The sequence below is a fragment of the Sesamum indicum genome, linkage group LG15 (assembly GCF_000512975.1).
Source record: "Sesamum indicum cultivar Zhongzhi No. 13 linkage group LG15, S_indicum_v1.0, whole genome shotgun sequence".
Taxonomy (NCBI): Eukaryota; Viridiplantae; Streptophyta; class Magnoliopsida; order Lamiales; family Pedaliaceae; genus Sesamum; species Sesamum indicum.
The window spans coordinates 8,344,485-8,355,330 of record NC_026159.1 but is presented as its reverse complement, the minus strand read 5'-3'; the positions used below and the strand labels follow the sequence as shown (position 1 = coordinate 8,355,330).

Here is a 10,846-nt window from a genome sequence, read left to right as displayed (position 1 = left end):
CCAAGGACAAGAATTTTAATTAGTAATTAATTTCGATCACTTCCTCACACAAAATCTACATCTATATCTATATCTATATTTATAATATATTACTACTAACTATAAATGTCACAGACGGATTGTGACCATGCCATTCTTTGTTCAATGCTTACCATTTTTTATTTTTTTCACCAGATGGCAAATGAAACAACAATGTTTGAGTTTTTTTCTACTGGCATCCATGTGAAACTATGACATTGTCAACTTTGGTAATTTGAAGCTCGGTCATTTTGATCCTTTGTTTCCTTGTGGCAATGCCTTTTGCTAAAGTGTCTTTTGGTTCAAGAATATAAATTTGCTTTCTTTTTTTAGCCTCAAACGATGGAACAACGTAGTTTTTACACCGCTTCACTGATCGAATAGAATTTTTTTAAGATATTTAAGTTTGAGTTTATTTGTCTTTAACTAAATCTAGAGTAGTTGATGACCGACCACAACATTCCCCTTTCAGTAGCCAGACTCATTGTTGGATATTGGGTCAGGTTAGTGGACCCGTGACCCAATAGCGCAAATACATATTGGGATAAAAACTCATTTGGGATAAAATTCTATTTAAGATAGAATTTGTAGCCTTCCAATTATATATTAAGATATGAAACCCTCTTAGGGATACGGATATCTACACTTATAAATAAGATACATGGTTGTCATCAAATTACAACACAAAAACACAAATGTAATGCAAAATGAGTTGATCACGATACTCTTTCCAATTCTCTCTCTTTCTCTCTTTCTCTCTTTTTCTCTCTACATTTTTTCTTGGAGCATCACCATAAGCTCCCTGGATATGAGGTGTGTAAATTAGTGGGTTACTCTAGTAGTGATCCACCAAGACGAGTAAGGCATGTTCGTAGTGTGCATAAGATTTAGAGTAAGATCCAACGTAGAGTAGATCTGAAGATGTTCGTGGGGTGATCTCGAATGACGATGTGTTCGTGATTTATAAAAAGCATAGGTTTGTATACGAAGTTGATCCATATGCTTCCTTACTTAAGGTTAGTTCAATCCACAATTATGTGCCTATATAATTAATATCGGTGGGCACATAATCATCTAATTACATACAAAATTTATTTATGAGATAATATATGAATTATCTATTATTATTTTTCCAACAAGCGTAGATTTCGTCAGTGCTGCAAACGGAGCGTCTGGATCTTAGACGAGACACAAGCCGCAGTCAACCGACCAAATGTACTCAAACTGGGAGTTTTTTCTTCTTCTTCTTTAGTTTGTAGGTTTTCTTGAATATATTTGGAATCTTATTTAAATATTCTTTTCAATAATAAATAAAAATTAATTATAAAAAATAAATTTTTAATAAAATAGAAAAATATTTTAGAAGTTTAATTGCTTTCCACAACTTAGATATAATTTTTAACAGATTTTCAAATTATATACGTTACAAACATGATGCAGTGGATCACTACAAGAAAATTATTCAGTAGCTATGAAAATTTTTGATGTTAAAATTAGCGTCCGGCTAATTAGTAAGCAAAAATTTTATTGATAATCTACATTATCTAAGATATACTTTAACAATTCCTTGGTAAATTCATTAGGAAGTAAATTTTCTTTGCAAAATTCATTAGCAAATAGATCTATCGTATTAAGTAATATGGACCAGCAACGAGAATTTTACGTGCTAATTAGGTTGATGTTGATTTTTTTTTCATTACTATTGAACTTATCTTATATTGGATATTGCAACGGGACAAGACCGTCGCAATTTAATAAAAAAAAGTTTCACGACTTTTGCAAGGTTCTACAAGTTATATTAATTTTTAAATAATATTGCAATGGGCTTGTCGTAGCAGAATCCTTAGCAAAAAATTTGCCATGGAATACTTTCATTAGAAATTTACGATGCATTTTGCAGCATATCAATTTCGAGGCAAAATTTGCAACGAATTTGAATTATATATTTTTGCAAAAAAAATTGTAGTGGACCAAAGTCGTCGTGATTTAATGATTTCTTTTCTGCAACAGTAATTGCAGCACAGTCGTTGCAATTTAATGACATTTTTTTACCACGAACTTGAAGTTACATTACTTTTTTGCCATGGAGTTTGCAATGAATTTGAATTCCATGGCAAAATCCGCAACAAAATATTAATGAAAGGACACTGCATCCTACTACATTCTTCTTTTTTATATCCGTTTATCACCTCTTCTAATTAATCTTTCCTATCACTCAACTTATATTTTGATCTTCTTTTGCAATAAAACTGTTAGTGATTAAGCCGGTACAACATGTCATACGTGTGGAGGTGTAGCTAGCGTATGTTATGTTAAGTACAAAAGTTTTTGTTAGTGTATTTATATATAGTCATTGTGTTGATGGTTTTGTCGCTCATGGACAAATTAAAAATTATATTCTTGTTGGTCAATTATCATTATACCATACAACCTTTCTTCAGAAATCTGTATGAAATATGAGTATATATTTTTGTCGTTAAGTATTCCTACTCATGCAAATTTCGAACGACTTACTGACGTGTACTTGCAACATTTGATTGAGGAGTTGACACAGTTGTGGCTCAAGGAGTTGATGGGGTGATGTAGGATTGTAGGAGTGCAAGATGAGCCCAGCCGCTCGTGAGCCGGCTCAATTAGAGCTTGAAAAGTTTCAAGCTCAAGCAGAGCTAGCTCGAGCTTGAGCTCCTTCATGAGTCGAGCTCAAGCCAAGTATTTGTGTTTGAAAATTCAAAAGCCGGCTCGTAAGTTTTTCTCTATTTTTAATTTTTTTTATATATGTAATTACATAATCGATACTATATCAAATTCATATTCAAAATACATCATATATTAGAACTATATCTAATCAATGTCTCATATTTTTATTTTAGATCAAATATCTATCTAAAAATAAGTTTAATCAACAATTTAGTTGTTTGATAATTTTATTTTGTAAAAATAATTATTTAATATAATGCATAAAAATTTTATTGTTATATTATTTAATATCAATTTATACGTTGTAAATTTACAAGTTCAAATAATTAACTTATAATATTTTATATTTATGACTATATATTTGGACCAAGATACATTATATGTAATATTTTGATTTTATTTCTTGTAAACTTATGTTGAAATTTGGTGATTCTCATGAATTAATCTAATAAGAATAATAAAAATTATGTTTAAACATATTTAATTATTTTGATTGGTACTATATATATATATATATATATATATATATCTAAAATGAGATCAATCATCCTGACTAATAATCTTCCTGACTTTCTATCAAGAGAATACATTGATGAAAATAAATCTTGATGAATTTGGAAATGAATTCTTTAGAGGAATAAATATCTCTTCTAAAATTCCAAACTTTTGGAATGAAGAATTAATCGAAGGAAAAAACTTTTTTATGAATGGAATATATTGGCTTTTTTTTTAATTTAAAATGTTTATAAATTTAAATTTTGGGATGAGCCAATTGAATATAAGGCAAGATTGAGGAGAGACCAAAAAATAATTATGAAATGAATTGATGGAATCAAGAAAATTATTTATGACATTCTCATTCAATTTCCTGATGCGGATATCTGTGCCAAAATCGTATTGAACAACTTTGGATTGCAAATTTGCTATATCATCAACAAATTGTTGGTTATTATGTTGGCTAGCTAATAAATTTTCTTATTTTTCAGGAATGTTTCCTCAAAGAGAAAGAGGAAGAAACTCCTCTAATCAAAGAGGAGGTAGATTTCGACCAAGAGACATAATATGCCATGGCAATAGGTCAATAATTAGAGAAAATATTTTCAGAATTAGGAAATATAGTAAAATTTCTGAAGAAGAGAATGAACTCTTCAAACAATTTCTTGAATTTGAAAAGAAGTTGAAAAATTTAACAGTTGATAAATCATCATCATCCTCAGCGTCATACGCAAAAATATTGCAAGAAGATGAAGATGAACTGATCAATTATAAATTTAGTAAGCACCATGAGGTAAATATACTTCTAGAAATAATGATTTGAGATGAAAAAATGTTCCATGGTATCTAATGAAAAGATATCTAGATGTTGCGTCATTCACCCCAAGATCATATAAACCAAGAACACATTATAAATGTATTTTTAAAGCCACTCAGAGTGTTGAAAATAATCTCAAATTCTCCAGTAATGGTAAAGAGTTTAATTATTCAAAGGCAGTAATTAAAAAGTTCATCACGACTATAGAATGGGTAATTAACCCATTAGGTGAAAAGAAAGATATTCACCCCAGAGTCAAAAAGTCCCATAAAATTTAATTAGTGGGATTATATCGAGAAATTTAATAAGGACTTTTCTCTATGAAAATTATAAGAGAAAACAAACATGATTTTTTAAAATTTGTCCATTGGCCTTCCAGTAAGAAATACGAAATTGGGTGTTTAAATGGTGGATCAGTTTTGGTCAACTAGTCTCTATTCTCCCTGAAAATTTTCAAGAATATTATACAGAAGGGGTGAATTACTCTTTAAGGATTATTCAAGCAGAAAAGTCATGAAAATGGATTGAAGGAAGGGCTTCCCTCTATTTCTTTATGGAATTCATGAATTTGGAAATGATTACCAGAAGTAGGAATTACCTACAAAAAATTCCATGTATTAAGAGGAGATATTGTTCAAAATTTTGGATCAAGTTAATGCAAGATCATGAGACTAAGAAATACTATGGTCAGGAAACTATCAATAAAATAGAGGAAAAGATACGAGAATACAAAATTCTTGCTGAGAAAAAAAAAAAAATCAAGTCTCTAATCCCTTAAAACCTATTTCTGAGAGGATCCTGAATAAAAAAGGGAGTTATTACAAAAAAATAAATGATTGAAGAACATTTCAATCAAATGGAGAAAGATTTCAAAAAAAATCTTTCAGGAATTGCATCTCCAATGAAAATCTCTTCCAAAGACGGAAAGAATAAATTTTTTTGTCTCATAGGAGAATCCTAGGATTCATTTGAGGACTTCATTTAGGATGACCTCCTTGATAATTTGTTTAAAGGAATTAGAAACACTTTCAATGGCAATTTCAGAATCTTCTGAAGAAAAAGGCAACAAACAATCAGAATCAGAGTCAAATAAGAGCAGCTTTTCCAAAATTATGAAAAAATAAAGTGACCAATAAATGGCAAACGAGTTCAAAATTTTGACTAACGGACACGTGTCAGCAATGGGTGACACTTGGCAGATGGCAGCCATGCGGATGCGAAAGAGAAATTTCAAGTCCGAACACTTGGTTTTTCAACTTGAGACCACTTTTGAGAGGAAATATAACTACATTTTTTAGGGGGAAACAAATATTGAATGTTATTAGAGCACAGAAAGGGGGATTTCTCTCTTCTCTTATAAAAATTGAGGGGTGGGATAAAAGGAAACTAATCCAGTCCACTTCAGCTGGCGATGAATTTAATGAGAAGACACCATTTTTTTAGTCTAAAATGAATGTGTACTTGTCGGTTTCAGTTTTAAAATTGTGTAATTAATACTTTCTCTTTTGTATTTATTTTAGTACTTTTCATATATGTGACGTTTCTTGATCTCTCACGTATGCACAATTCTTCCACTCATATCTTTGTATCACAAAAACCATTATTACAAAAATGATGATTTTACTTGTGATTTGCTTATTAGGGAAATTGATCTTGTAAAAAAAACTATAGCCAAAATCGTATAAAATCCTTGGGTGTTTTGAAAATTCAACTAAATTTTTTTTTGGGTTTTAAAAATAGGCTAAAACACTCATTTTGTTTTTTTATACATTACTCACTTGTCCTTTTTATTAAATATAACTAAGGGCGTTAATTTTTTATTTGCCTTTTTGCCCTTATCTATCTATCTCCATATATATATATATATATATTTTATTTTGATGACCGTTGGATCTTTTTTAGTGTATATTAATCGTAATCAAATTAATTAATTCCAACCGTTAAATCTTAAATTTATAAAAAGATTAAGAGTCTAGATTGAACTAATTATATATATATATATTATATGTATAATTAAAGAAAATAAAATTTGTATTCGAAAAATGTAATAAAATTAAAAGAGAGTTTAAGGATTTCATTTTGAATAGTTGTAATGTTTATTTAAATGTTTATAGTCAAATATTGTTAAATAATTTAGATATAAAGTTTTTAACATCTGATGGGGGTGTAGCTCATATGGTAGAGCGCTCGCTTCGCATGCGAGAGGCACGGGGTTCGATTCCCCGCACCTCCATTTTTATCTTTCTTTTATTTCCTCTGATTTCTGTAGTTGATTTGCTGGGCAATGAAGTTTCTTCCCGTTTACAGCAAAGCATAAACGTCAACGACCGAAATTTTTAATCTCCCTTTATGCCTATTCAAGACTGAATCTTCATTTTGCTTTATACCAACTTTAGACTTTAGTTTCTTATCTTCGGTAATAATTACTTCAATACACTTACACATAAGATTGTTATTTAAATGGGCTTTCATATAGTTTACCAGAGAAATACAATTTACCTCATGTGATATCTGATGAGGGAGAAAATATTAAAAGACCAATATGCTTCTCATTAAGGGTAAAAGCAGAATTTCACCCCTCTAAGTCAACTTATCAGCAGATATGGCAAGAGACAAATCCATGAGCGTGATTTATGGAAGAAATCACGGATCCTGATCCTAAGCGCGATCCAGACGCTTAATCAGCGGCATGCCGTTCGATTAAAAGATTCGATGCTCATGATCATGACACGTGGCAGCTCATTATAGCAAGTGTTGGTTATATAAATATAGAGAACTCTGACTGACAGAAGGTAATTTTCACATTCTTATGCAACCTTAAAACTCGTAATTACATCTTTTCGACCTATCTTCTGACTTGAGCCTCTTTGTCGGGGACCAATCCGACTAGTTTAACGTGTTTTCTGATTCTCAGATTGGACGAGATCGAGAGCAGCTTGTTGGAATTGCGACCACAGATCCACCCTCCCAACTTCTGATTCGATCAGATAAATACAATTTACCTCATGTGATATAAAAAATGAATAAAATAATAAATACCTCCGGTCCACAACGGCTCAGCTTCAGGCTCGATATGAGGTAAATATATGTGGGTTTGGAGAAAAAAAACTAACTAAAATTCTCAGGAAGTGGCATTAGTTTGCATAACGTGGAAGGTGAGTGTGGCAGCCTATCACATGGAAGTGTGTGGTGCATTGCATGCTCTGAGCTGGTCTTTCGGCTGAGCCACTTTATGGAACCAATTTGGTCTTTGGAGTATGCCACTTATGTAATCAGTGTGGCCTCACCTCTTAATTAACGCCTAAGCCTCTATCCGAAGGGATAAGGCTCTTAACTACAACCCATCACCCTCTATAAATTGTGACCCTCTTAGCTACAACCCATCACCCATTCCTTCGCTTAAAATTGTGTAGTTTAAAAAATTATATTCGTTACTTTTGAAATTTATTTTCATCTAATAAATAAGTTTTTCTATAAATCAAAATTCATCGAGTTTGCCTAATTAACGAAACAATCGGATGAAAATTCATATTTACTCTTAATTGACTTATTACTTATTTAGTACAGGTTAAATAAATCTACTTATGATCAAATTACCTTTATATATTTTCACACGATAATGCATGCTAGGAGATATATTTTCACCGTTACAAGGGTAGTTTAGTCAGAAAAAAAAATTAATTTACAAATAAGTCAGTAATAAGTTAATCGAGGGTCAGTATCAAGTTTTATTCAAATCTTCTTGGTTAATGTCAATGAATACCTCCTTATTGATTGTGATGCATACCGAAATCCAACAATGCCACAATGATCGAACGATATTTACCATAATTCCAAGATTATTGGGAACCTAAACGATAAATAGATGCTAGGATTATGATGCTTAAGTCAGTAATGTGTTTAATAAAGAAATGAAAGGGAAAACCTGGATAAAATTAAGGCTAATTGTTGAAATTAGTGTTAATGTGATTAAAATCATGCAGAGTGCAAAACGTCTACTGAAAATAGAGTAGAAATCAAGAGAGAATGAGAGTTGGAGTGTGAATGAATATGTTACCAAAATGACTGCAGAAAGAACCATTCCATATTCGATCAATCGCTTTGTCCAAAAAGATTTAAGAAGTCTAAATTATCTCAAAGCGCATAGAAAATATTCTGTCACATATTGACAGGAGACAAATTCTATCATGGAATCCACTATCCCACTGCATTCTCTAACTGCACCAGACAAGGCTTATAATGACCACGTCCAAGACATAGTCATATCTCGCCAAATCCAAGATACAGTTATCATGTGCATGCGACTGTCATAATCCTTCAAGTTCGATGATTAATCCCATTCTATCGAAACTAAGGATCCTAATCATATTGACCAAGCATCCAATGCTTCTATATGACGATTCCCATGAATTAATTCAGTCAGCTCGATAACTTTATCAACTAACCCTCTAAAATTTTATGGACGCCCAACTTCTGTCGTCGATAAAATACATCACTCATCCAATGAATGAAATACTTAGTGTAAGTCTCTATAAAACTCTCGATACCCAATCTTGGGATTCTCAATTTGAAATACTTCAGACCAACTCTCACAAGTTAGTTTCATAACTGTCATCCAATGTGCAGCCTAACTAAATCGGTTATCTGGTAGTCTGTGGATATTTGTTGTAATGATAACACCATTGAATGTAATTAGTAAGTACAATAAACACATAGTGTCAAGTATGAATACTTACTATATTTATCAAGACAATATTACTTCAACAAAAATTGCTAAATAATTCCCAAAACCATCAATCATATTGACTTTCTAGTCACAAATTCTAATCAAAGTAGGATGGTAACATATTGGCAGTCTGACAAGGTCCCTCCTTTCCAAGGAAGATGGATTGTGAACTTTATGGTGCTATATTCAAGTCCCTAAATGCTAGGGGAGTTGGAATTCTTGCACGAAACTAGTGAAATGATTAAAACATGCCAAGCCAAGGTGATAAAGCTAAACCTAATAGGGAACCCAAAATATCCCAATGGTAATATGGGCCCAAAAACAAATAAGGCCCTTCAAAATCGACAAAGTACATAAGTCAGGGAAGATGTTGGATGAAGAACACCTGCATACATCACTTAGGAGGACAGATGTCATCCGTACAAATGGGGTTTCTATATATATACCCTAAGCATTTATAAAAGTTAAGGTAAGTATTCATGAGCCAACTCATATTACATTACATTACACAAACTTACGAATTAATCCCTTACAAGATCAAACTTGAGCACCGGAATGCTCACGTCGGGTATAGTTCGACACTTCCTTCTTGTTAAGGTTCAGAGCTTGTTGCTTTCCATCCAAGCCCAAGGGTTGAGCGACCTCCAACTTTTGGAGATTGGACCTTATTAACGAGCTTGCTGACTTCATAGCTTGGCGGATTATCTTTGCTCAAAATCTCACTTACCCTAACCAGACGAAGGCAGTGGCACATAGGTGCACAGCGAAACTGGGCTCTAAAATTAGGGGCTAAGGTATGCATGGGGAGTTGCAAGGGGAATGTTAGGCTATAATCCATAGCTTGAACAGCAAGGTCTTTGAATTTTCTACCTTGTATCCCATGTTAGCAATACTCCCCCAATATTTAAGTCGTATTTTGGATGTTAAATTCTCTTTTGTACGCTATATTACTAAATCTATTATTATAAAATGGTCTCTGACCCTTTTAGGTAGGCCCAGCCTAAACCACCCCAACCTTCACCTCAGTGGCTCACCTCAAATTCATCAGCTTGGCCCATTCTTCGGCTCAGCCCATCTTAGCTACCCGGCCCACTCATCTGACTCGGTACCTCTTTTACTTATGCTGCTTGGTGAAGTACCCCAATCCTATTTCACCGTTTCCTCATCTCTTTCAAAGATCTCTCTTTCTCTCTCTTCTCGATTTCTTCCTCCATTGCTCTTCTCGCTCTCTGATATTAATGTCTTCCCCTATATAAATCTCTACTAGTTTCTAATGATATTAAGAACTAGAATCCTTCTATCCCTTTTTGCCTTTCAATTAATAGTTCTTTCTAAACATATTCCTGAGTGGAAATCTGAGTAGTTTTGAATGGTCCTCTTTGAACAGAGCTTTGGTGGTTCTCTGAGTTTAGCAATCATGAGATGTTACCAGTCTTGGTGGTTTCGGTCTCCCCTCTACTGGATTTGGCACCTGAGCCAAATACTTTTTATTTTTAATTTACTGCTTCTTTTAGATTTGTAATCATTCGTTAATATTTATGTAATATTAGTCTGTATAAGGATTTTCTAAATGCACAATCTTCTGTAAAAACTAATTCAGAATATTAAATTAACTAGAGATAAAAAAATATTGATGATTATTCCCTTATTGTTTTACTAAATGCTATTCCTGAAGCCTATAGTGATGTTAAAGCTGCTATAAAATATGGTAGAGATGATGTTAATTTAGATACTATAATTAATGGATTAAAAAGTAAAAAAATAGACCTTAAAACTAATAAATCTAGTCAGGTTCAAAATGAGGTAAATCGAGAAGAACAGAAAAGTAAGAAATCTGAATATAAATATAGAAGACATAGTAAAGGAAGGAGTAGAAGTAGAAGTAGATCAAAGTCTAGAAATAGGGATGAAAGATCTAGAGAAAGAAGATGTTATAATTGTGGTGGTAAATGTCATTATATAAAAGACTGTAAAAAGCCAAAAAGAGATAAAAATAAAGAAGATGTTAATGTAATTACTGAAGAAAATTCTGGAGAAGTCTATATGGTTTGTGATGTTAATTCTGTTCAATCTTCTTTAAATATGAATGAACG

At 32.3% G+C, this 10,846-nt stretch overlaps 1 non-coding gene across 1 annotated transcript; it reads left to right on the top strand.

Annotated features, from left to right (window-relative positions):
- TRNAA-CGC lies at window positions 6,188-6,260 on the top strand. Its single transcript has one exon. It is a non-coding gene; the product is annotated as a tRNA-Ala (tRNA).